Source organism: Sturnus vulgaris, chromosome 2 (assembly GCF_052056855.1).
Source record: "Sturnus vulgaris isolate bStuVul1 chromosome 2, bStuVul1.hap1, whole genome shotgun sequence".
In the NCBI taxonomy this organism is placed as follows: Eukaryota; Metazoa; Chordata; class Aves; order Passeriformes; family Sturnidae; genus Sturnus; species Sturnus vulgaris.
In genome coordinates this window covers 99233911-99259357 of record NC_142244.1, presented here as the reverse complement: position 1 = coordinate 99259357, position 25447 = coordinate 99233911, and the positions used below count along the sequence as shown (strand labels likewise).

The 25447-nt window shown below is 36.9% G+C and overlaps 1 protein-coding gene across 3 annotated transcripts in view; it reads right to left on the bottom strand.

Moving 5' to 3' along the window:
• TBL1X (transducin beta like 1 X-linked) overlaps nt 1-25447 on the bottom strand; it is a 187247-nt gene that overhangs the window by 74952 nt on the left and 86848 nt on the right. For all 3 annotated transcript variants that reach the window (XM_014882426.2, XM_088160184.1, XM_088160185.1), the window contains one exon: nt 8323-8430. The gene's annotated coding sequence lies outside the window, so the exon portion shown is untranslated. The remainder of the gene's footprint in view (nt 1-8322; nt 8431-25447) is intronic.

Below are 25447 nucleotides of genomic sequence, written 5' to 3'. Positions count from 1 at the left end.
CCACGTAAGGATATTTTGCAAACTCTCAAAACACAATTTTGATGAAAAAAGTTAATATAAAGAAAGATGGTTAATTGGTAGGAAAAAAACAGGAAGAACAGTTGGCAAACCTGTATTTATACAAAACTGGTAATAGGCAGTAACAGCAGGCTTAATACCAAGGCTTTTTTACCTCATTTTTTTTTTTTTTTGTTTTGGCCACACTAGCTAATCCAACACCTATGGAGAAGACAAATGCAGAGGATCCCCAGGCTTAGGCCTCCCAGCCAGGGCTGTCTGACCATTCCACCCTCCTCTCACTTAACCTCCCTGACCCAAGTGCATCAACTGATACCATTCCTCAGAACACAATTTTCACATTCATGGCACTACAAATGGCTTTGCTTCCTTAACTTTTGCTGCTCTGGCCCAGGGTTATTATTTTAAAAACTGATAGAGTATTTGTTACTTTTCTCCTTTTTAATGAACTTTGCATAATTTCAAATGTGTGCTTAATGGGGAAAATTTTCACTCTTTGAGCTTGCAAAGACTGTATATATTAACAGATTTCCAAAACATTATATAATTAGGTTAAATTCAGAAGATTTGGGCTCACTCTTAAAGTAGATGATTTACAAAGACCTATCAGTTCTCTATCTAGAGAGAAATCAAATGCATGCAAGACATTACAAGTAAAAACAGCTTCTCCAGTTTACTACTAAACAACGATTTATCAACTCAAATGGTTTAAAACAGAGTCATCCAGCTATGATTTATAGCTTGACATAAACCTAGAGCTCTTTAAAAGAAGGAACTAAACAAAATATTGGAATGAAACAATTTATCTGGAAATGTTGGAGGCAATGTAAACATGGCTGGAAAGACCTCATGTCATTTCAGATACCAAGTTTAGACTTAGTCATATTTTAACACAGCAGAATTTATGACTTGAAAAATAAAGAATTTTAAAAAAAAAAAAAGCTTGAAAGTAGAAATGTGAAATGAGATTATTGTTCTGAAACCTGATGCAATTTATTTTTAAACATGAGATTAATTTACAATTGAGGTCAAATTTTCAAGCTAATTATTGAGCCATAAATGACCAAAGATGTTTAATATCTGTATTCATGGTATGGAATCACATAAGGGACAAGTAGAGACACTGTTGTTTAAGGTCGTATTACAATGTTTATTCAAAAAAGTGCACTGCACCCTTCTTTTGTGCCAGTAAAAGAATTATTATTTTTGCATAATGATGCTCTATTTTTAATACAGAGGAAAAGAGTAATCTCAAAGTCAAGTCCTTGCTATACCTTGATTTGGAACAGTATTTCTAAACCAGCAGTCCAGAAATTGCCAATAACTAGTACAGTAGTAATATTTCTTCATACAGACTGCTGTTTTCTAATATTATCAACTGCACTTAATGGGACATATTCTAAAGACACATTTTGAGATAAACTACCGAAAACATAAGGTTTCCTTGATGCATTTTTCAGTTTCAAGAGGCAGAATTGGTTACCAAAGGCAAAACTGCACTACGAAGCTGTAAAATGAGACTGTAAATAAATGTTTTATATATTATATATTTTTTATAATTGCCTATCTAGACAAAAGTATTACTAAATGTATGATATACTATATATGTATAAAATTGAAAGATTGAAGACACCTGATTTATAGTGCATATAGTTCAGCATAAAAGTTAAAGCATTATTTGAAGGCCACTGACCTAAAGGGAAGTTTAAATTGTTTCGGCAATTTCTAGCATCTCACACGAAGCTAACCTCAGGTTTTGCTTGGCACTTGATAAATCAATGAAGAAAGAAAATGTCTAGCCAGAGTCTTGGACTTACTTCAATCAGTAAGAAAGATGCCAGTGGCCTCAAACCAGCTATTACTAAAAAGGAAGAGTGCACAGTACAAACTGTTCAAAGCATGGTATCATTGCCATTGTGTTTACAAAGAGTTCCCTGAGTCAGACTGGCATTCTTTTCTGTGTAGCAGAGAAACAAAAATATCTTATACTTTCAAAATTAGTTTTACAATGTTGAATGTAATTATCCTTTAAACAGACAAACAAACAAAAAACCCCAACTGTTTTTTTTTCTTTCAAGAAATGTAAAAATGATTAAGGTGAATCATTATATCCAGAAACCTTGATTACAGGGGGAACTAAGTAGGGACTAGAGAGAAATTATTCTGCATTTCCTTGATCAGAGATATACAATCACGCTATAGATGAAGGCAGCTATGATTGATTATTCTGTTTATTAGGACTGCAAGCTGGTTAGATAAAAGGGAAATTAATTTGTGCATGCATCAGTTGAACTAAGCTTATTTAAACTGATTTAGGTTGACGATAAACACAATTCATGTTACAGACATTTGGGATGCTTGCTAAATCACATTGCAGCTTACAGAGCAACCAATAAAAAATATTAGCCCGTTCAGATAAAACAAAAATTACAAACCCACTTTGTTCTGTTACAACAGAGACGTTCAGGAGAGTTCCTTCCCTGTTCCCCCAATATTTTCTGAGTAGGTGCCGTCCATATTAACCCCATTTCCAGAACCATTTATTAGAAGATACAGATATATCTATAGCTGCATAGATATATACATTATACAACCCTGGGCAGCCATCTCACACCTGAAGGTCTGAACACAGCAGAGATTATTCAAAGGCTATGGACAAGTCAATAAAAGCCTATTCTGAGACCTACTGCACAAATGATGGCACCGGTGTGAAACCAGCTGTGCTGCAGCTGTTTGCCTCTGCTCCTTACCTGGGGTTTACTGTCCCTGGCAGCTGAACCCGAGCTAAAGACTGACTGATCTCTCATTGCAGTCTTTAAAGTTAGAACATCCTGGTCATTTTAAGAGACTTCAGCAAGAGCTGGCTGGGAATGGACTTTGCACTAGAACAGCTGGGGGACTTGAGCGCTCTGCTTTTGCAGCTGAGGTGTGGGCTCATGTGATACCTTAAATCACCACAGCTTTTATGTGGTGATCACTCACTCTCCAAATATGCCATTACAACAACTTTACTAATCACTGTATTCACATTTGTGAAAAAAAACCCAAGCTTGGACCAAGGTCCTGGATTACAAAGCCAAGTGTGAACCTGTGACTGCAGTCCGTTAAGTAAAAACACACTATCAGTGATGACCGTGTTTGCAAATCCACTCTGATTAATTATAAATATATCCAGTTTACACCAAAGAACTACACTTTAACTTTCACCACTACATTAAGTAAACTTTTGAGAAAAAAATAATAGTTTTATTTCTCTTAATTGACAGCATTTAGAGTGAAGACTAGACAGTAAAATAGCCAGTGAAAATGTTCACAGGCTGCTTGAAGATGGAATTTCTTCTGAAATTAACTGATGTTAATCTGTATATGGGGCACAAATTTTTAGCATGTACTATCTATATATCAGTATGTCTATCCATCAATTATATTCATCTTCCATTAAATCAAAGCAGTTCATATAGGAACAAAATCATACAAAAATGTAAATGGAAATACAGATCTTGTACATCTCCAAGGCTTAATTAACAACTTACTGAAAAAAAATTGTATTACCTGTCCTGTTTCTGTGTGGGATGGCTGCATGAGACATTCAAATTATTCAGGAGCATGTTTAACTAGACTGCCTGTAGTAATTCCATTTCCACACCATGATGTGGAAAAATAATTCAGTTTAAAATAAAAGCCTTGTTTGAATCAACCTTTACAAAGCAGAAAATCCTATTTATTTTGGGAGGAAAACTATCCTATCCTAGCTCTGTTTGGGAAGCAGCCAATTTACTGCACATACACAGTCCCTCATTACTGTGTCTCTGGAATGTGCTACACACACACACTGTGTGCACAGTACCTGTCCCAAGAAATAAATACCTGAGCTCCCCAAGAGTGCTGCAGCCTAAGCTGAGTTCACTGACCCAGGCATATTTCTGCAGTTCTGCCCAGACAAGTTAAGCAGACTTTGGGTGGATGAAAAAGCACTGTTGACCTGTGTGAAGTCTTTGCTGGGCAAAGTCAGAGGAGCAGTTTTGGGCTCGGCAGAGCTCCACTTTCCCCTCCTTGTGGCACGGTGTTTGCTCATGAAGGTATGAACCTTTCACTTCAGCTGGCACTGCAGCTGAATGAAATACATACTTATTAATGACTACAACAAAAATTGCCTTTTCCCACTTTGCATATCTCTTATTAGCACTTCCAAGGGACTGGCACAGTTAATGTAGTATCATAATGTGCTCTACAAATCAAATAGCAGAGTATGGGATTATCACAGTTCAGTCCTACAAGGTCTGAGCTATGCCTTAAATAATCACCAGCTTAGTTTACAAATCAAAGGATAAGGCATTTTGCCACCTCATTTTGGAATGCTAGCATCCTCTTACTATCATTAAAAACGAAAGATTTTTTTAAAAAGCAGCACAATAATTTTATTCCACTAGCAGTAGTTTAAAACTTTACTGTGTAAGAGAAAGACTCAAAGCAAGTATTTCAGAATCTAGCCATGACTGGAATAGTAGTTTCATCTCTCAACCACAATATAAAATATATAGGTCCATTTTCTAGCTACGTATACTTTTTTCTGACTTGGTTGATAGCCCAAAAAATACTAATTAATATTTCATTAATAAAATCAGAGTTCAGTTAACCATGATTCACCAAGTAGCAAGAGAAATACCAGGGAATATATATATTAAAAAAAATTATATATATATATATAAAGATCTACTTCAGCCATTAAACAGCTGTACATTTGAAGAATGTTCATGTTATTTTAAAATATGCTTATTTAAAAAATATTATTACAACAGTTAACTATTTTTCAGTGAACAATCATCAGTTATGATGCCATTAGACTTTTAAGAATAGCCACTCTATGAATAAATAGTTCATGTGTATACCCACAGGTGCAATATTATTTGATGGCAACACTTGAAAAACAATGTTAGAAAACAAAATCAATACAGAGTTTATTAATTTAACCTCAGAATTATAAAGGATATTGTTTAAAAGCAGTTTGATTTTCTAGTCCATAAATCTAACTGACCAATAAAATTATTTGTTGGGATCAGGTGCCAACAATAACTTCAGTTAACATAGAGAAAGTCTCTGTACCCTGTGCCTGTGCAATATCACTTTTAAAGTTCTAAATAAATTGAAAAAAAAATTAAAAATTAGTAACTGTAAAAAAATTATAAAAGCTGTTATGGAACAGCACGCACGGGGGTATTATTGTACTTTTCTGAATTGTGAATTTGCAAGCAAACTTTTTGTTTATAGTTTCTCCTAATTTCTTTGTATTAAATGCAGTGTTCTTATGCAACAAGAAGATACGAATTTCCTCAAAATAAAGAACGTTAGTGCTAACTTATAGATAATGAAACATTCTTCTCAATCACACCAAATGAATGCTTCTGAAAAAAAACTGTACTGGAAACTTTAAAAAAAATAATGAACATTTTCTTGTATTAATCTGTGCCTCTGCACTTCTACCAACAGTCGCAACTTGCACTACCACATTTTAGTTGTGACATTCCTGAACTGTACTTTTTCCAAGCTCTTTGAACAACAGAAATCTGTTGATATACTTATACATTTGAAGTACCTTCCACTACATCCTATCCATTTTGTTCTTAAATTCAAAATTCATACAAGAAACATAAAACTAGGAAAAGGTGACCTGTTTCTTCCTAGGTATCATGTGTATACACCTATCTTTCCTACTTCTTCAAACTGAACTTCTCCAACCTTTCATTTTTTGACATCTAATTTTGCCTCATCTCTTTGCTTTATCTTGCTTTTTACAAGGTTTTCCAGTCAAAATACTGTAATTCCCTGTGCATTCATACAACATAGCCCACATGATCCTGATAAAGCTGACCTCTTACCACTGTCACACCAATCATACCAACAGCAGTTATCAATAATTATCATTCTAACTGCTGGGGACATTTCCACTAAGAGCCAGACAAAAGGTATGGAAGATGGTACTCTACATTATTAGCACCATTATTCCACAAAATTACTGGTAATTCAGGATGTGAAGGTCTTGAATTCATACAGATAACATGCTAGCAGATCCCAGAAAAATATACTCCTGGCAATTTGAGATAAAGAAAGCCACCAAACCATAATAGAGAACTGGATGCTCTGCTTAAGTATATATTTGTGAAGTACAAAAAGAACTGTGAAGGATGTTCATCTGAAAGAAGTAAGCTCGAAATGTCATGCAGTCAGTAGTAACTCATCAGACACTCCCAAATTTTACTGCTAGAATACATATTGAATGCACAGGCCCAGAGTGTAATTATCATTTTGGTATTTGAAAAGTTTAGTTAAGAGCAAGCATGGAAGTTCATTAGCCCAGTACAGTAAACTAGGGAAGAAATTTGCACTTGGGAGAAAGTACAAGGGCAAAAATGTGGAGAGCTCTCGCTACCCCTCTGCCACCAGGGACCAAAGGTAATGATTAAATAGCCCAAAAAAGGCAATCTGTGGCAAAAAAAAAATCACACTCCCATTCTGAGTTACGGGTGCAATTAGCTTGAAATATAGATTACACTTGAAAACCCAATGAAATTAATTCTAATAGGAAAATGTGGCTAACTGAAACAGCATAAGACCTCCACCTTGGGATTCATGTTTTAAAGGAATACAAACACACTACACAAAAAACCCCAAACAAGCAACATATACTTTCTTCTAAGTAGAAGAAAAGTATTTTTAGGGACAAGGAGGCTGTTAGTAACCAAAACTAATGTTAGAAGACAACTTTGAATTAGCACACGGCAATAATTTGTGCTTTAAGAGTCTTAAAAATGTTTGTGGGAGGATCATTTCAATGATGCTAATTTTCAATACATTTTGGAGCACCATAGAAATTCAGTAAGGCTGCTAGTATTTTCTAATAGTTGAGGATGGTAAGCAGTATGATCTCAGTAATTTTAGAGCTCTACGCCATTACTAATCTCAGGCAAAAACACCACTGAACTTATAAAGGATAAATTCACTAGGAAATTACATTAACAAAACTGATGCCAGTCAACATGATTTTATAGAAGCTTGCTAAATAAAATAGAGAATTTTATTTAATCATCTGATAGAGTTACAAACTCTGGTCAGCAGAAGTTATTCTATAAATGAATGGCATTTACCTTACAGCCACACAAAACTCAGAGTAATAACTTATTATCATTATCATCATATGTGATTAAGATATAGATATGAAAAAGCAGCTGTTAACAGGAAATATTAACTGAAAAAGTGCTCTACAGTCCTTCAATAAAACAATCCAGTACTCCCTCAACACTATTTAAGAGTTTCATCAATGATACAAAAGTAAATATTGTTGATAGTAGTAGGAGCACAAAAATTGTCAAACTGGTCAGTAAAGGTGGCAGAATTGTTGTCCAGAATAATACAGACTTCTTTGTATGGTTGGGACAGTGTATTTCAGCCAAGTGGACTTACGTAGCAAGAAAGAAACAATGAAGTTAATACCCAGAAAACTGCACAGAAACCATGGACTTCCAAAATACATACAATCTTAATGGCATAGAAACAACTCAATACAAATGACAGTGAAGCCTGACAACAAAAGGGAGTAATAAACTTCCCACACATGTAAGTGCATGAGACCAGAGATAATACCTTAGGCTACAGCATCAGTGGTACTGGAATAGTGAATATACTTATATAGTCCCTGCACTGTTTTCCCAAAATGGCAAAGATCTAGTTCTTTTCTCCATTATTCACAAAAAAAGAGGAAGAATTCTGTACCTTCGTAAGATGTTAACCAGAATGCCCCACCTGCTGCTATCAGCACAGAAATTCATGTGGAAAGAGCACAGCAGCAATCTGAAAATGCTGCAGAGAACCAATGAATGTTACATGAACACAGAAGCTGTCTCTGATCTACTGCAGCAGAATAAGATTGCTCAGGCCTAAAGTTAGAGCTCGGGCAGTACTGATGGTGGTGTAGGTACAGTGGCAAGCCAGGTCTTACTGCTGACATGTTTTGGGATTATTTCCTACCATAGCAATTACTTAACACCAAAGAACTGTACAGTACTTCTTTGTTTTGCTTCTTCAATCTTTATCTTTAAAACCAACCCTGAACAAATGTAGATTTTTTGTCAAATGCCTCTGTTCAAGAGAGCTGGACTGCCACAGCCTTAAGTGACAACACTGGCAAGAGTCCATCATCATGTACGTGCACAGGACCTGACTGCCTGGGTGACTTCACCAAGGAAAAACCTGACAGTACAGGAAGTGGCACACCAGTGAGCTCTTATTTGGTGTTTCCTTTTGGCTTACCTGGTCGTGAGACCCTTGAGCTGCTGAATGCTGCTCCTCGCAGGCTGCTGTCCAGAGTCTGGGGGTTTGAGTTACCATGGAGATCACCGCATCTGACAGCTGAGGGGGCTGCAATGAGAGACAGAGGTACCTGTCAAACCAGTGTCCATCACCTCATCAACACACAAGCACTTGACTCCTTTTGCTTTTGGCATTCACCAAGGTCTGAGCTCCCAGATTAGGAACTTTAGCTAAACTGTAAGAGCAAACAACTCAATACCTATCACCAAAAGAATTAGAGAGGTGAGGGCAACCCACAGTGACACACAGCACTTGAGCACTTTGCAAAGCCATGCACTTTTTCAGGAGCTTGGAAGGATCCTAATATACCGTAAGACTCAACAATTTTCAGCCTCTCTGGTCTAGTATAACAACAGCAAGCAATTCACCCAAACCACGGCTGAGCACAGGACTGAAATGGCAGTGTGCTGTCTCAGAGCAATGAGACACACAAAAGTGCTCCCTCAGAAAGCCTCCAGTGGGAAACTGATTGAGCATCACCTCTGTGCAAGAAATAGGCAGGCAAAAAAAGTCACCTTCTTGAATGTTTTCAGGGCAAGCATTTATGAAATTCAAATATGAAAGACAGCCTGGCATTCATCTGCAATAATAAATATATTTGGAGACTTTTCCAAGCCTGCCAACAAGCATGATGAGTAAAGCCTTATTTCTTATTGCTTTTGCCATTCGAGCACCACGTACATTGACTAGCTTCTTATTCTTCCATTTCAAGCCTTAAGTCTTATGCTCAATTTTTGTCTACATAATTTAATAATTAAATGCTGTAAACTGAAATGAGATAGTCATTGGAGACTTTTAAAATTAATTATCCTCTTCCACACAAATGTCTGACAGTTTTTAAAACTATTGTCCTGGTTTTGTCTGGGATAGAGTTCATTTTCTTCCTAGCAGCTGATGCAGTGCAATGTTAGTAACACAGTGATGTTTTAGCTGTTAGTGAGCAGTGCTCACACTGAGTCAGGGATTTTTCAGTTTCCTGTGCTCTGCCAGTGAGCAGGTGCACAAGAAGCTGGTGGAAGCATGGGTGGAACAGCTGTCATGGTCTGGCCAATCCATGCCATACAATGTCACTGGCTGGGAGGGGCTGTTCACTGCTTGGGGCTGGGCTGAGCACCCGTCAGCAGGCAGTGAGCAATTGTATTGTGCACCACTTGTCCTTTTTGCATTTTATTTCTCTCTCTTGGTTTGTTATCTCCCTTTTAATCTTTATTATATTTATTAATATTATAATTAGCATTTTATTTTACTTACTAATTACTTATTTCCATTACTAAACTCATCTCAACACGTGGGTTTTACTTTTTTCCGATTTTCCTCTCCATCCCACTGAGTGAGTAGGGAGATGGAGCAAGTGGTTGTGTGGTACTTAGTGACCAGCTGAAGTTAAACCACAACAACTATACCTTAAGTATCATTTTATGATACAATAAATTTAATAGTTAACATATTTAAACACATCATCAGGAAAAGCTTTCATAAATCCAGTTCTAATTCTCAGTCTGCAGTACTACAACATGTTCTCATTTATTTCATTGTGACATAAATACACCATCTTACCAAATACAACTACTCACTTCAGAAAGAGTTACATCTATCCTAACTGGAGGTGAATGACTACACAAGGGACAACACTCGCCCACTGAAGCATCACAAACTATTAACAATACATCAGCTGGACATCCACAGTTTTTCTGTGTTAGTCTACTGAATGCATATAAATCTTTATCTATGTGGCTATGTATCTAATCACCTAATTCTCAGAGGGCATTCTGAGTCAACTGTTCTCATCTCTCCATCTCATCGTATTTTTTTGTTTATTTTATTTTTTTGTAATTATAGAATCATTGATTGGTTGGGGTTTGAAGAGACTTAAAGATTATCTTGTTCCAATCATCCTGCCATGGGCAGGGACACCTCCCACTAAAAGCCCAATCCAACCTGGCCTTGAACACTGCCAGGGTTGCAGCATCAACTATTTGTCTCCCATCTCATTTTTCCTGTGGAGCATGTTATGTTTTTGCAGAATACAATATACTCAAGAAGCATAACTGTGTGCAAATATGAAATTTGAAAATCCAAGCAACAATTAGAGGATTTACCATGTCTTATGGGAAAAATTTTAAGAGTATTATTATACTAAAATTATCTCTATTCAATACCCTTACATTATACTATGCAACAGTAACTAACACAGGCTGAGACTGATCTCATGTCAAATACCAGGAAAATAACTGGCTCATGTGGAATGAAGGTTTCTGCAAGATTCACGGAGTTTAAAGGACATTGTAGAATATCAGCTACTCCTACTGTAGCACTGTGGATGAATCAGAGTTATTGAAGAAATTCTATTAATGCTTTCTGTCATAATTATACTCATAAACTGGTTGGGTCATGTTTTCATTTGTTCTGTTTACAAATCTTATAAACTGGATAACTGGTGGTTTCTATCAGTGAAAGGATCACTTAAAGGCTATTCATCTTGCCAAAATGCTAGAGAGGCAGGAGGCAGCAATGCAAGCAGCACTGGTAACAGGCTGGAAGAGCTCATCACATCCTTTGGTAAGACCAGCTTTTGTTACCTTGCAAGACAACTTTATGGCAAATACAGGCTCTCTATTGAAAAAGTGAAAAGTAAAGTGAAAATGACATATTAGAAGTGAAAAGATATGATTATTATCATTTTATTACCTGCAAGTGTCAGCAAAGCTTAAAAGTTACATATATTTCCCTTATAGCTGGGTGAGAGCATACATGTATTGATGATTACAATAATCATATGGTATCATGGCTCTACCCACAGTGTTTTACTCAACAACAAGAGTTTCTTCAAATCCAATTTCATACAGAAGTAAATACTAATATGTGCTTTGAAATAAACATTAGGCAAAGACAAAAATTTTCTTTTAAACTTTCATCTGTAATATTAGCATTACAAACGATAATTACAGTAGGAAAAGGTCTTCACAACTTACAAAGAGATTGAAAAATAATCCATCACCAGAGATCACAGAATACAGCTGCAAAAGTGATTAGAACAGTGTAGAAAGTACTTTACTATGAAATATCTGGAGAGTTCCACTGGTATAGTTTATTAGCAAAAAAAAAAAAGAAAAAAGAAAAAAAAAAGACAGATGACCTAATTGCGGCACCTAAGTATTTTCATTGGGAGAATATAGTAAGTACCAACTGGTTTGTTAATCTAGCAAATGGTTTACATAAAACAAAACAGCATCTGGAAGCTGACAAAAAACTCAAATGAGAAATAAAGCACATGCCTTCCATCACCTGTGACTAATTATTAGTGCAAGTATCCAAAGGAGAATGCAAAGATTCTCCATTTGTTGATTCCAAGCTTTAGTGGAACTTTCCCAGGAGATGTATTTTTGTGAATACACAAGATATCCTGCAGTCATACAAGTTACTCTGTTTTATACAGATGGACCAAGTCTGCAATACGGAGAAAGGGAGATTAGATGCTGCTCATAAATTAAATATTTTATAATCAAAACAAATTGTCTGGTTTTGTGCCGAAAGCACTGGGTGGTGATGAGCACTGTGCACGCTGAGCTGCTGTCAGCAAACACTTAGTGACATACATGTGCACACGTACACACTTTTAGTGAGAGAGGGACTGTGTGCTCAGGCCATATGGAGCCACACAACTACTGCCATCCTTCCAGACACAGAATGTCTTTGCTGTCTCTGAATTTTGCTGGAATAATACTCTGACTTCTAATTTAGGAAGCTTGCACTGTCCTTCATGAGCCAAAAGGACTCAGTCACAGGAGAGTGGTAGCGAGAGCTCTCTTCACAAGGGTCACTTGGGGCATCAATCAGATACTGAAGGCAGGCAATACAAATGATGCCCTCTGAATCTGTGCATGGAGCAATAAATACAATGCTTCACATTATTAACTACTTGCCAGTCCTGTCCCCGTGGACAGTAGGCTTTCTGGGCAGAAAAGCTTTCTTACTGGGGTATTTCAGTGGGTTAGCCAAGCAGCTAAAATCCAGCAGTTCTCTTACAGCTCTCCCTGCAGCAGCAGCCTCACTCTGGGCTGTTATACAAGTAATACACACTTCTTGCAAAGGGACAATGGAAGAAGAAAATAAATTTTTAAAAAGTTATGGCCTAAAGGTTACATTGGTGTCACAGTGAGCAAGCTTTAAAATTTCACCCCATTAGGAAAGCACAGGAAAGTTATTGGACATGTTAATTTAGCTAGCATTGGTGCTGTTGCTAATCTATGCCTTGGGCTGCTAAGTGTCAAGAAATGTAACCATGTTTAAATATCAACCAAAAAGAAAAGTTAAAAAAATTCTTTCCTTTTTACTAATTGTAACTCTGGTACACAAGGTTTGACTTTGGATTTGCACTATGTTTAAAAGTCAACCTATGCAAACACGTTGATTGATCCCCTTATCTCTCAGCTCCTCCATTGGACCAATCACCGTGAAGCAAAGCCATGGAAAACCCTGGCACCACCTCGCACGTGGGCAGTGGATGAATGAAGTAATTCACCAACCCCCCTGTGACTGTCCCCAGTGCCAGCTCAACTCAAGAAAAGCAATGAGCCTTTGCTGCCCTGGCCAGGACAGGGCAGAGGACAAACTGCACAGCACCATTTGCATGGAGAAGACAGTGAAGGGATGTTCCTTAAAGGAGGGCTGAATTTGGTGCTGCCCTTAGTGGGCCACAGACCAAACAGTGCATTTATCCTCTGCTTCATACGTACATTTCCTTTTGCAGGCACCTGAGCAATTTTAGGAAACTGAAACTGGGGGCCAGATTTATAGGAGGCACGTGAAATTACTGGCTGGGCAGGTGGCTGGGGTAACGGCACCTATATATAACAGCAATTTTACTCTTGATTTAAACCTGGAATAATCAGTCACATAACTTTGGAATATGTTTTAGTGAATTCTATTCAATTCCTCTAAATACATTTAGCTGCTTAAATAGTTTTCCAATCTGATTTCTTTTAAAATACTACTTCTGCATAGTTTCAGATAAATAATTTTCTTTTTTCTAAACAGTACAGATGAGGAGAAACCAAACCAGTGCCATTACTATCCTGTTTCAGCATATTTCTCTTAACTCTTTCATAATGAACAAAACATTAATTGGGTAACTAATTTATTATCCCACTCTCTTCTGGCTTTTAAAGGCACAGGGAAGTTTAAATGCTAAATAGGCCATCTTCAAAAGACACTGAATTACAAAAGCAGAGAATGCATTATATCTCTGGGAAAGAAATGCAGGATATCTAGTACACAACATTTTTCTTTCTTTCAAATTGATAAACAGCTTCAATATTTTCAAATTACCCCTGGTGGACTATACTATACTAGACTAGACTATACAGAAGTACATAGCATGGCTACATAGAAGATTCTAACAGGACATCAGTAATTATGCCACCTTTCTGCAAAAAAACAACCTAAAATGCATTTTCTAAAGCAACTCCTAAAAAGTGTACAAATCAGTGAGGAGAACATTCAACACATTAGCAAAACTCCTGGTGATGAGCTGGGATTTTAGTTTCTTTATGGATTAACATAATGTATAAATATAATCACAGCAGAATAACCACAGCTGTGGCTCCCCTGGGGCATGACCAGCAATTAGTCTGTACAAGGATCATGGATAACACTGCAGTCACACAGAGCAGAAAACAGGACCATCATTTTCAGTACAACACAACGTGCTGGGTTTCTCTACCATGTTTCCAATGAGTACCTATGCACTGGAGCTGCAATGTCTGTTTAGAAAAACCCACACAATCTCTGAATATTAATTAATTTGCCCTAAGGTCTTACAGAGTAAATAAACACCACTTAATGTCTTGCTATGATAAAAAATTCCCGCTGTAGACACTTATGTATCTATTATTGCCCCACAGCTGCTTCCTCTAAAGGAAGCTATGCGAGATTTTTTTATTTTAAATATACCATAGATGAATGACCTGATTTGATGAAGGAAAAAATGTCAGAAGTCAGTTAAAAATCTGTAAATCAACGTTGAAATAAATCTTCATTATAGCACTAATGCAAAAAGCTTCCCCATGGTAATATCTAAGCCAAAGCAACAAGAATACCCTCAGAAATTACCTACATTTTCCCACAAAAACTTAAAATGCTTAAGCCTTGAAAGCCTGTCCTCAGGTGCAACTCACAGAGCCTGGGCTGCCCCTTTGAAGCAAGTCTCTCAAGGGAAAACAAAACTGCAGGTGGAAACTCTTCTCATGTTTCATCTTAAATAACTCTGTCAAAGCTAGTGGACATCACGAAATTAAGAATTTCAGAAGCACTGTCTCGGATAATTTGGCTGTATTATGCTTCCCCTTTTACACAGAGGTGTAAATTTCTCCCAAGATAAATTAACTCTTAGCAGCCCAAGCAGTGACTCAATCCAACCAGTCTTAGAGCCAGACTGGAATTGACAGCATCAATTCTCAAAATCTTTATCACTGTCAGCACTTTGCCTGCAGAGAAACTTTGACAGCTGTAGCTTTTTTCTGTTTCAACTGTGTATTGGAGTGTAGAAGATATTCTCTCTACCATGTTTAATAGTTTCACAGGAGATAGATGAATTATCTACCATCATTTAATAGGCCAGAACTTTCAGTGATAATAATGGATTTATGAAAAGCTTAGCTGTCAGCACCCAAACCTGGTACCAACACTGGAAACGCTTACTACTGCAAGAGGATTTTTTGCAGTAAGTGGACGGATTCATGGGTGCTGTGGCCTACAACACAGCAATTCTGATACCTCTTTTATCAGAAAAATATGTGAATATCAAATAGCACAACGTTTATTTTACCAACCCTCAGGCAAACCAAATGTCATTTTTCTAACTAGCAAGTCCAGATTTAAAAGAAAAAACCCCAAACTCCCAAACTTCTCTCTTGACAGTAACTCATGAGATTTCTGCTGAACTTCTTAAACATGAAACAAAACCCACAGCATGTCTAGGACTGTTGTGATGAAACATAAAGAAAGAAGCTTAATTATTAATTTTGTGATAGTGCAGGTAGGTGTGAAAGAATTATCCCTTTCACAAGCATTGAACTGTAATACTCATTTGCCTATTTAGCTCTACCTCAGGCAAAAGCACAGAGGAAGAAACAGGAAAGAAGAAATGCAGCCTCCTCTGCACTATCCTAGCAGTCACCATTACTAGATTTAAAAGTGAGTGCAAGCTTAAAAAGAAAACCACACAGTTTTGACTAATTCATGTAACTTTTGCCCTGAGTAAATCCGTCAGTCTAACCTAAGAAATGAACTTTCAAGTCTTTGGCCCCCAGCTGTACAAATACTGCATTTCTTTCAGCATGCACACCTTGTAGGTGCCCAACTGCAGAGCATTACAGTGAAAGGATTTGCTGTTTCCCACATCTGAATGACCCAAAGTCTGCAGAGTTTTCTCAAGGTGCATCAGTAATGTGAATTGCAGCCCACGGCAAAGACAGAGCCAGTACAATTCTGTTAAACAAGGTTAATACGTGTAGCCAATAGCATCAGTTTCATTTTGGGTTAGCTGTAGTTTCCAAGAGATTTTGAAGGTGGGATACCATGGGCACTGTGGTAATATAATCGTGATGTTGTGGAGGCATCAATAAACACTGCAAGGTCAGGTTTTAGGAGAAATTACTAAAATCAGCTTTGGAGGAGCAGAGATGGCAGGTGCTTTGAACTGTGGCATGGCATTAGAGGAGCAGCTTGTCCCTAAAAGACCTCTTGAAACTTCATCTTGGGTGGAACCTCAGCTACACATCACTGTAACAGGATGTATATATATATGATAATTAATATATTTAAGTCACATTTTTCCCCTTACATTATAGCAATTGTATGAAATGCTCTAGGCTAGAAGCTGCTGAATCAGGAAATGGATCAGAAGCGAACTAAAATGCCTTTCTAGTTATTGATTCCTGCTCTCTGTTTCATGTCAGTTTCCTAGAATCCATCCAACACAAGCACGAAAGGGTAATGAGTTTCTGAACCCACACTCTAATAGTGCACACTGCATCAAAGCTTTCAGTAATTGCCTGGATGCTGCTTCCCAGCAGTACTAAACAACTTAAATATAATTAGCTGGAAGCCCTATGGGCTTCATTTCCCCACTGGAACACCTCTTACACTAATCCATTTATCAGGCTGACAGATGACTGAATCACTGGTGGTATAGACTCATTCTACTAATAATATTTTTCAAGCCCCCATTCTGGTTTGTGCTTTATTGGGTACATTTCTGCAAAGGAAAAACCAGTGTTAAGAGTGGAGGGACTAGTTCATCTCTTTCCTGTACTGAACAATATTATTTGTTTGATCAGCCCACTAAGTATAAAATGCTGGAGCTATCAGGCAGAAAATGAAATTTAAATGTATGCATTATGGAACTATGCAATGCCAAAAATAGGGGAACACAAAAATATTGAAAAGACTTTTGGAAGTTTCTCAGCTATTCTGAAGTTTCAAGAGAAGTTTGCATAAGAGGACAATTTTCAGCATATCCTCCTGAGGATGGCCCAACTACAGCTGTCAAGATAAAATTTCTTCATACTACTTACTTCTTGTACATCTTTCTGAACAATGGGTGACAAAAGAAATTTTGTAACTGCGTTATATTGTATAGCCATGAATTGAACATCATGCTGCCACAAATGTATGCACTTTGCAAGCTGCTCAAGAATTCTCCTAAAAGTACAAAAACCAATTATTTAATTTCTTGGGCAGAATTTTCGAATGTTGTAATGAGACCCATTTTATCCCCATGACTTTTATTTCCAGACAGGTTTCAATTAGTGGACCTCTGCAGAGGCTGAAATTATAGGGCGCCAAGGCCTTCCAAATTATATCACATTGTTGAAATGAAATAATGGTAACAATGCTAAATTCTCATCAATTTCTTGTAAATTATGAAAAAAATAATTAGGATTTTTTTGCTTATGCTTCCTTTCTAAGAAGTTGTGGGACAGGAAACAAAAAGTGACAAAGCTGGTAATGAGCAGTAAGAAAGATGATTTTAAAAGGTGCCCTTCTTCTAGATCCATTACATTGTGGTCAATAATCCACATTCTGGGTTGGAATCACAGGATCCAGCTAGAGTAGTAGCATTTATTCATCTGTTTATTTCCTCTGGATGTTATCATGGACACAGAAAATATTGATGTCGAAAAACAATAAAACAGGAAACTTGTACTTCTTGTACTCTACATGCTTGTAGTAAAGCCAACAGCCAACATTCAGAAATTCTCCTAAAAGTAGTACCACAAGTTAAAGTTAACTTGTGGACATCAGTATGAATTCAAAGAGTGAATAGAAAAGCTATATTTGAACTTTTAACAATGAAATAGATAAGTAAAATATATTCAGTGATGTAAACTGACTTAGCTGGTGAATCAAGCAGCAGCAGCAGGATGAGGTACAGCCAGCAGTTCTTGGGAGCAGCACCAACAACCTCAGAACAAGGCCAGAAAGAACAGCAGCTACTTGGACATTACTTGATTTTCAAAAATGCAATCACAGGTCTTTACACCACCCAGTAAAGTACTGAGCAGGTTATTAAATACTGAGCTGTTTGAGATTGCTTCCTGTGAACCCCAGAGCAGAAATCTCAGTTTCACATGCACTCTCCACCCACTCCTTCCCTCCGGCCTGAAGCTGGAAAACTCATCCCAGAGACACTGACACTCGCACATCAGCCAGTCTACTTGCCCGTTGCTCAAAGACAGTCTCTTCCTTCCCAGCCTCATCTTCTCTGTTTAGTATTTTCTACTCCCACCCAGGGCAGACAGTATCCTGAGCAAGGGTTGCCCCAAACCATCCCAAGCTCAACACTTGTCAGTCGCACTTGCACATGAAATGCAGAATTTCACACTCTTGTTAACACATACTCCTTTGAAATGCAGTGGTACTGAGCAGAGCAAACATCAGATCTAATCAAAAGAACATTCTGCAGTAAAAAAATGTCAAAAAATCTTCTCCTGTTTTTAGTAATTTTTAATAAAACAGATCATGGTCCTGAATTTCTAAGTAGGAAACAGTCTTTGCCAGGCAAAGAACAAAACATTGACTTAATTTGTGTGCTTTATGAAAAAACTTGCTATACTGTCAGTGAGGCTGAATTTCCTGGGTACTAACTCTGAGACAATTTTAAAATTCTTGAGGTTAATAGTATCTCTTCAAAGCACCGTCAAAATTATTATACATACAGATTCTTTCCTGTAAATCAGGGGCAAATGTATAGCAGCTTTATATTTAAATGGCTGCACTGAATTCTTAGGATCTTTTAATGCAAGCAGCAAAGAAGAATTTGAGGAAAAGAGAAGAACCATGTAAGAGTGAAACAGCTAGAGTCACAGTCCACTAACATCCATACTTTGTATGACAGGAAGTGTACACTTGGAAGGACATGGCATGTTAAGCAGTCAAAAATACAGAGCATTTTAGGAGTGCACATAAATGCCTGTTCTAAAAAGCATGGCAGAAGTGACCTAACATATTGATCTACAAAAAGAGCACTCTTTGTAATATGCATTTGAAAAGCAATTTTTATATTCAGTAATTACTGTCTTCAGCATTAGAAAGATAATGAATTTTATTATTCATTTATTATTCTGTGCAGTCTCCATTTCTGGACTCCTGACTAGATCAAACCTAGAACAGCCATAACTAACCCCAAAGCTGGCCCTGCTTTGACCTGGGTGTTGGACCTTCTCAAGTCCTGAATTATCATAGGATCCTACAGTAAGAATCTCTCCATACTAAAATTACATATGCTTGTTGTGCTATTTACATAGAAAATAGAGAGTTTAATAAAAAACACCAAAAAATTGCATATTGAGTCCAGATACATCCAAGGTCTTAAAGATACCAAATGTGAGGCATTCCTTCTGACCATGTAAAGCTTATGCTGGTTAAGCAACTATAAGAAAGCTAAAACTGATAATTAAAGATACAGAATGCCTTTGTTACACTGCAGATTCTCTTTCAACATTACCTTTTCCTTTTACCTAAAATCATTGTAGAGATGTAGGAGTAAAAACTATTTATATTAAATTAAATTACAGTTTTACGGTATGTATGTTAATTTTAATTTACCTCCAATTAGAAGGCAGGACAGATTAATATGTTATACTGTCTGGATATGAAAAATATAACTGAGAATACTGGCTAGAGAAATACACTAAATGAGGAAAAAGAGCAGAAACATGACATCATCTGCAGTAAACATGGCTGTGAAAAACCTGAGCATTTCAAAAGACGTGGATGAAATAACCTGTCAATGAACATCACACAGACTTGGTGGAAAAAAGCACTGGTCTGAGGAACCCAGTCCTTGGACTTGGTCAGTAACACAGGTAATTTCAACACATTGGGACTTTTTAATAAAATATTTTAAGAGTCAGAAGCAGGAGTGAAATTTCAAGGAAAAATCCCTTCAAAATGACCATCTTCATGTTATAGGAAATAACTTTGATAAATTTTGGTCCTGTTGATTTATTATTCTGATTAACCTGATGGTTGATAGTAGCTGTCTCATCATTATATGCCATATAGGAGTAAACAAAACCTCTACACTGAAACAAAATTCACCTCTTTTGATAGCATATATGACAATTTTGACTGGTGTATATGTTAGAAAAGTTTGTTTATATAAAAAGATTAGGATAAATTCCTTTAATGAATTCATTAAAGGATTATCTCTCAATATACCTATGTTCTGTGCTTTGATGCAATTCTGACACCATAAATAGTATGATCTATCCATCTTCAGTTTCTTTTATTTCAATTTTCTATCTGTTTCAAGAGGTATTTAGATAACGAAGCTCACAGATTTATAATGATTCTTTAGACTACTTCATTGAAGGGACACACAGAAAGCATACTCAGTATCTTAGAATTAGCAAATTGTTATCCAAGCCATTCAGTCAATACATCATTCCACTTCATGGTATGCTCACACATAGTAACGTTCCTAAAGTATTTTCCAAAGCCATGATGAAAAAAATTTGCATCACATTTCAAAACTCTAATAAAATCAAATCACACAATAAGACGAAATAAATGTGAAACCCCAACAAATTCTGAAAATTCAACTAATTCAACTGTTAAACTTGTTGAGGAGGGAGAAGGACTTTTTGAAATGCAGAAAACTGTGAAGTTAAGTTGCTTTCATTCTCCCTGAAGCTTCCTCAGCCTTGCTACTCCAGCATTAGGGTCCAAAGGCACTGATCCTGTTGCTGCAAATGTAATTTCTTGAAAACTTGCAAGAATCTTACACGGAGCTAAAAGTAAAAAGAGATAGAAGATTTTATTTCTTCCATCAACGTGAAGTGTCCCACAGCATTTAATGCTTACCTGTGCATTAATTTTATTAAATAAATACATTTAGGTCTTTTCAATGAATAGTAGGTCTATTTTTTGAAATGCTAACTAATAAATTAAAAACACCTGAAAGTCTTACAGATCAGGACAATAATTCAAATTGCAAAGCAGACTATTCATATTTGCACATTTGCGTGCATGCCCTGATGCAGCACTACACCTTCATGTACATTTTGTATCACTGAATTTTATGCAGACAGTATGTGATGTTACTTTTTGTCAGCATTAAAAGGCAATTTTACACAGAGTCTCAGAAGTACAATTGCCATTGACTTCAAAACAAAAGGGAAGTGGCCTGCAGTTCTGGCAACCCATCAGTCTTTTCATCTTGCAAGCTAAACTTTCCTTCTGCAAATTGAGAATATTATGAAAAATGAGAACAAGTATTTGCACAGGAAGATAGCTAGTTTTATTTGTTGTATTAAATGAAAAAGATCCTTTTTATATCATGACAGAACATGTCAGGGATGTTCATGCCACTTAACTTTGATTCCAATTTATGTATATGGATGCTGATGCCTAAAGCTGGGTATGAATATTCAGTCTTCATTATAAGTGATTTTCTTGTATCACATTAGCAGGTAAAGAAGGACTTAATAGTAAAAGACTCATTGAAGTAAAAGAATAATTATAGTAATGACAGAAGCAACAACAGCACAAGAAAGATCATTAAGAGATCTTTTGCATGTCAGTTCACAGATTTTGTTTACATTAAAGTGTTTTAGCCAGTTGCAAAGGTGTTAAGACATTTTTTGCCCTGGCCTTTGAAATTATTTAGGAAAATTCTGCAGCATAAACTTAAGAAGCTTAGAAGCTTGGCTTAGAAATTTTGGGGGTCAAGTATTAGAAAGCTAATTTTCATCAGGGTAAGTCTGTCTATATTCTCCATTCTATCCACTGCAGTATGCAGTTTCAGTGTGTCATTACGCTTCTTGCTCTGAGTGAAGCTTCACTAGTGTAGCATTATTCCCTTGTTCCTCATAATCACTCTTCCCTTACATTCCTGCTGAACATGGCTGCCTCTCAGTGTCTGTGGAATAACTGCTCATGTCCAAATCATTCTTATTATAGAGTTCAGAGAGTTACTGCTAAAAAGTGTTCAAACTAAGCTAGATTATAGTGAACGAATCAGGTTAGAGAGTGACTACATGATCAACCAAATCTCGTGGGAGCAACACTGAGCAGTTTTGAACAGTGGGGGACGGGAGCCTATTCAGCCAGCTCAGCTGCTGCCAGAATACAATGTGGGAGACAGAGAAACGCTTTCCTTCTTAGCTTTTCATACTTCAATATCTGGGATCCTGGAATTTTTACTCCTGATTCAGGCTACCAAGTTTCCTCAGAACAATTTTTCTCCAGCAGAACCCATGTTCAGACTTGTTAGGCACATCCACATGGTAGCTAAAAAAAACCCCACCCAAACAAAATGTGCCCCACCACCCTGCCCCCAACAGCACCTTAGTAAACCAGCAATGAGTTTAAACACAGTCATCTTGGCGTCCTCAATTCACCTTGTTATTGCACCTCCAGTTGCTGCAGCACAGATGGGATGCAACATCTCCCACTGTTTGGGGACTGCCCCTAAAGGTGAGCCATATGTTTTGCAATACCTAGAAACAGCAGGATAAGATAAGGAAATCTCTGCAGCCTTAAGGCAGAGTTGCTTTGATTTCACTGCTTTGTGCACTGCCTCCTCCCTACCCCCTCCTTTTATTTTTTTTTGAGAGCTTTTGTAATTTAATTTATCTGGGTTAAGCCTACAGAAAAAAATAATCCAAAACAAATACTGTGTGTGCATGTGTGTACGTATGTGTGTAATGCCTTGGAAATCTCCTATGTTATCTGTCTATGTAACATTTTACCTTCCACTAGACAAATATATTTTTAAACAGTGTGGAATCAAAACAACATTCTCAGCATTCAAGACATTCTGTCATCACTGCCCATTTGTTGCCCTCTAGGTTTCTCTCAGCTGGCAAATCTCCCATTTAAGGAATTATCAGATTCATCTGCTTAGACAAGGCTGCAAAACAGAATGAAAGGCTGGATTATTCTAGAGAAGTCATATTTTTCTTTCAGGGCAGAAAACCCAGTGCATGGGAGCTGAATATTAACAGCAAATGGAACCAATCTCTCAGACTTGACAGTTCTACCCCCTGTACTCTGTGAAATCTAATTTTGATTAAGATGCTACAATATTTATTTTACTTTTATCCTTTACTTCTTTAAATATGTTTAGTGCCACTTATGATGTTAACCTGTTTTGAAGCTTTAAATATTATGCTCATAGATGATGTTTATTTTTAAACTGTAGTTCTAGTAAGCATCTAGTGCATCCTGCTGCTTCTATGCAATTTGTTATAAAGAATTACCAATTGCTTTGCTACCATTTTCCCTACAGCATCTTTTTTGCAGGGTGAAAGTGTAAAAAAAAGAGAGAGAAATAGAAAAATCAATAAATTGACAGATTTTCACCACAAGATGGGTCAGGATTTACTTGAGTGATGGAGTAGCTTTCATGACAGAGGCTGTGCTGCAAAACCATGCTTGTATTTCTGGGCCTGCTGGCTGCAGCGCCAGGATTTCTGGAGGATATGCCATATTCTCAGTGCTGTAACACTAAAACTCCACACAACCCTTTTGTACCAACACGTGAAATACTGCACTTTGCCCCCTAGGTAGAAAGAAAACTGTGGTATGATCTGGAGATATGTCTCAACACCAACCTTGCTTCCCGAGCTGGTTGGTTTTGTTTTCTTAACACAAATGAGTGAACTAACAAAAACTCCATCAGATTCAGGGAAGGGTTTCGTGTGCTGAGCGTGTACACAGGTGGTAGGTGCACCATGTTAAGCAGAAGATGAACATTAGAGAAATCCTAAGTGATTCTAAAGTAATTAACATACCTGCAAACTCATTACTGAGCCAGAACTGCGTTATGGAGACTCCTGCCATCCAGTATTGACATTAAACGACTATCTTATGATGTTCACCCAAGTAAAAGTCTATTTCGAGGTATTATATTATTTTAGCACAGTGATTAATCAATTTCTTTTTGGAGCATCCTCTGAGAGCTTAAAAATTCATGATTCACATTATTAGTATTCTGTACAGCTTTCTGTATTCTTTGAGTGGTATGATTAAATTTATCTGTAGTTGCCAATGGTCACAATATGAAATATGAAAGTCACCATTCCACACACACCCAATGGGTCCTTAAAACATGCTGTGAATCCCAAACAAAGGTGACTGCAAGTGACAAATGCTCTCTCTTCATCCTCACAGGCTATACACTGTGCAAAAGGCAGACAGGATGGACTTGTGATGTAATACTGCAAATGGAACAAATAAAATAGTCCATTATATTTGTCACATTTTAAGGCTGGAAATTAGTCCATAAACTCAGCTGGGTTCAGATCCTACTGACTCACATTTTACAAGATAAAAACTCATCCAAGCTTTGATGCTATGATATAAAGAATACCCAAAAGCATGATGAACTTGGAAATACGTTGCAGTTCATCACTAAAGTGAAAAGATTATATACTTGGCTTGAAGAATCTTGATACTGCCTTATTTATTTAGACAGCATGATCTAGTCCAGGCTTGGTCATCAAAAATAGTGAGAACCACACTTTGTCATTCTGGGCATAAAGTATTAAAAATTTATCAAAGAAATCAAAGTGATTGTCTAATAAGATTGAATCCCTCATCCATAGAAATTGCCAGACACACAGACCTACAAATACATTTTGAGTTAATTGAATGTAGCAAGATATAATAGGACATAGTCTGATCAAAAGCCAATAGATAAATACTGAGCCATCCAAAATGACAATTATTTCTAAAACCTGATGTCATTCACCAAATAATTGTGAGATACACTGTAACATAACAAAAACTGATACAAGCAGAGCAACATATCCTGGTATCTATCATTAAATAATACTATTTTGAGGTTCTAGCAATATACACCATGGTCGATATCTGAGTAATTTTCTGTTGTGTGCATTGCAATGTATACTCTGCATTGCAATGAATACTCTGGAAGAAAAAGTTCTTCATTACCCAAAAGTTAAATGATCTGTCGTTTGTCCTTTATTATTTCTGTGAGCTGCTGAGCTATTCAGAACTATGTATGTGTACCTCTTTGTTCCAAAGGAGGCATTGGTGTGACTTTTCAGAAATACCACATTAAAAATAAACCATCATAAAAATAGCACTGTATTGACTCTGTGACCCCAAAAATGTACTCTAGACTGTCACTACCATTAAAGGCAATAAATCTGTTCTAATTAATGGGTGATCAGCTTTTCGGGTACAGGAATTCTTCCATCAATGCATTTCCCTACCTTCCTATGAAAAGGGTGCTTAAATATTCCCATCAGATGACAATGCAGACCCACCACAGGGCTAGGTGAAGGGACACTTTATTAGGAGGCTGCTGACAGATGCAAACATTCTGACAAATTCTGTAAAGCAGAAACATTTATTTCAATATTTATTACTTTCCATGAAAGATAAGTGATGCAATATTGGGAAGGGCTTTACAAGGCCAATATTTAATCTCCCTCCCATGCTTTTTTGCTTTGTGATATGTCTGCCTATTATAAGACTAACTTATTCCAAAGAACAAATTAAGCAGCAAGATATGACAAGCAGTGCATTT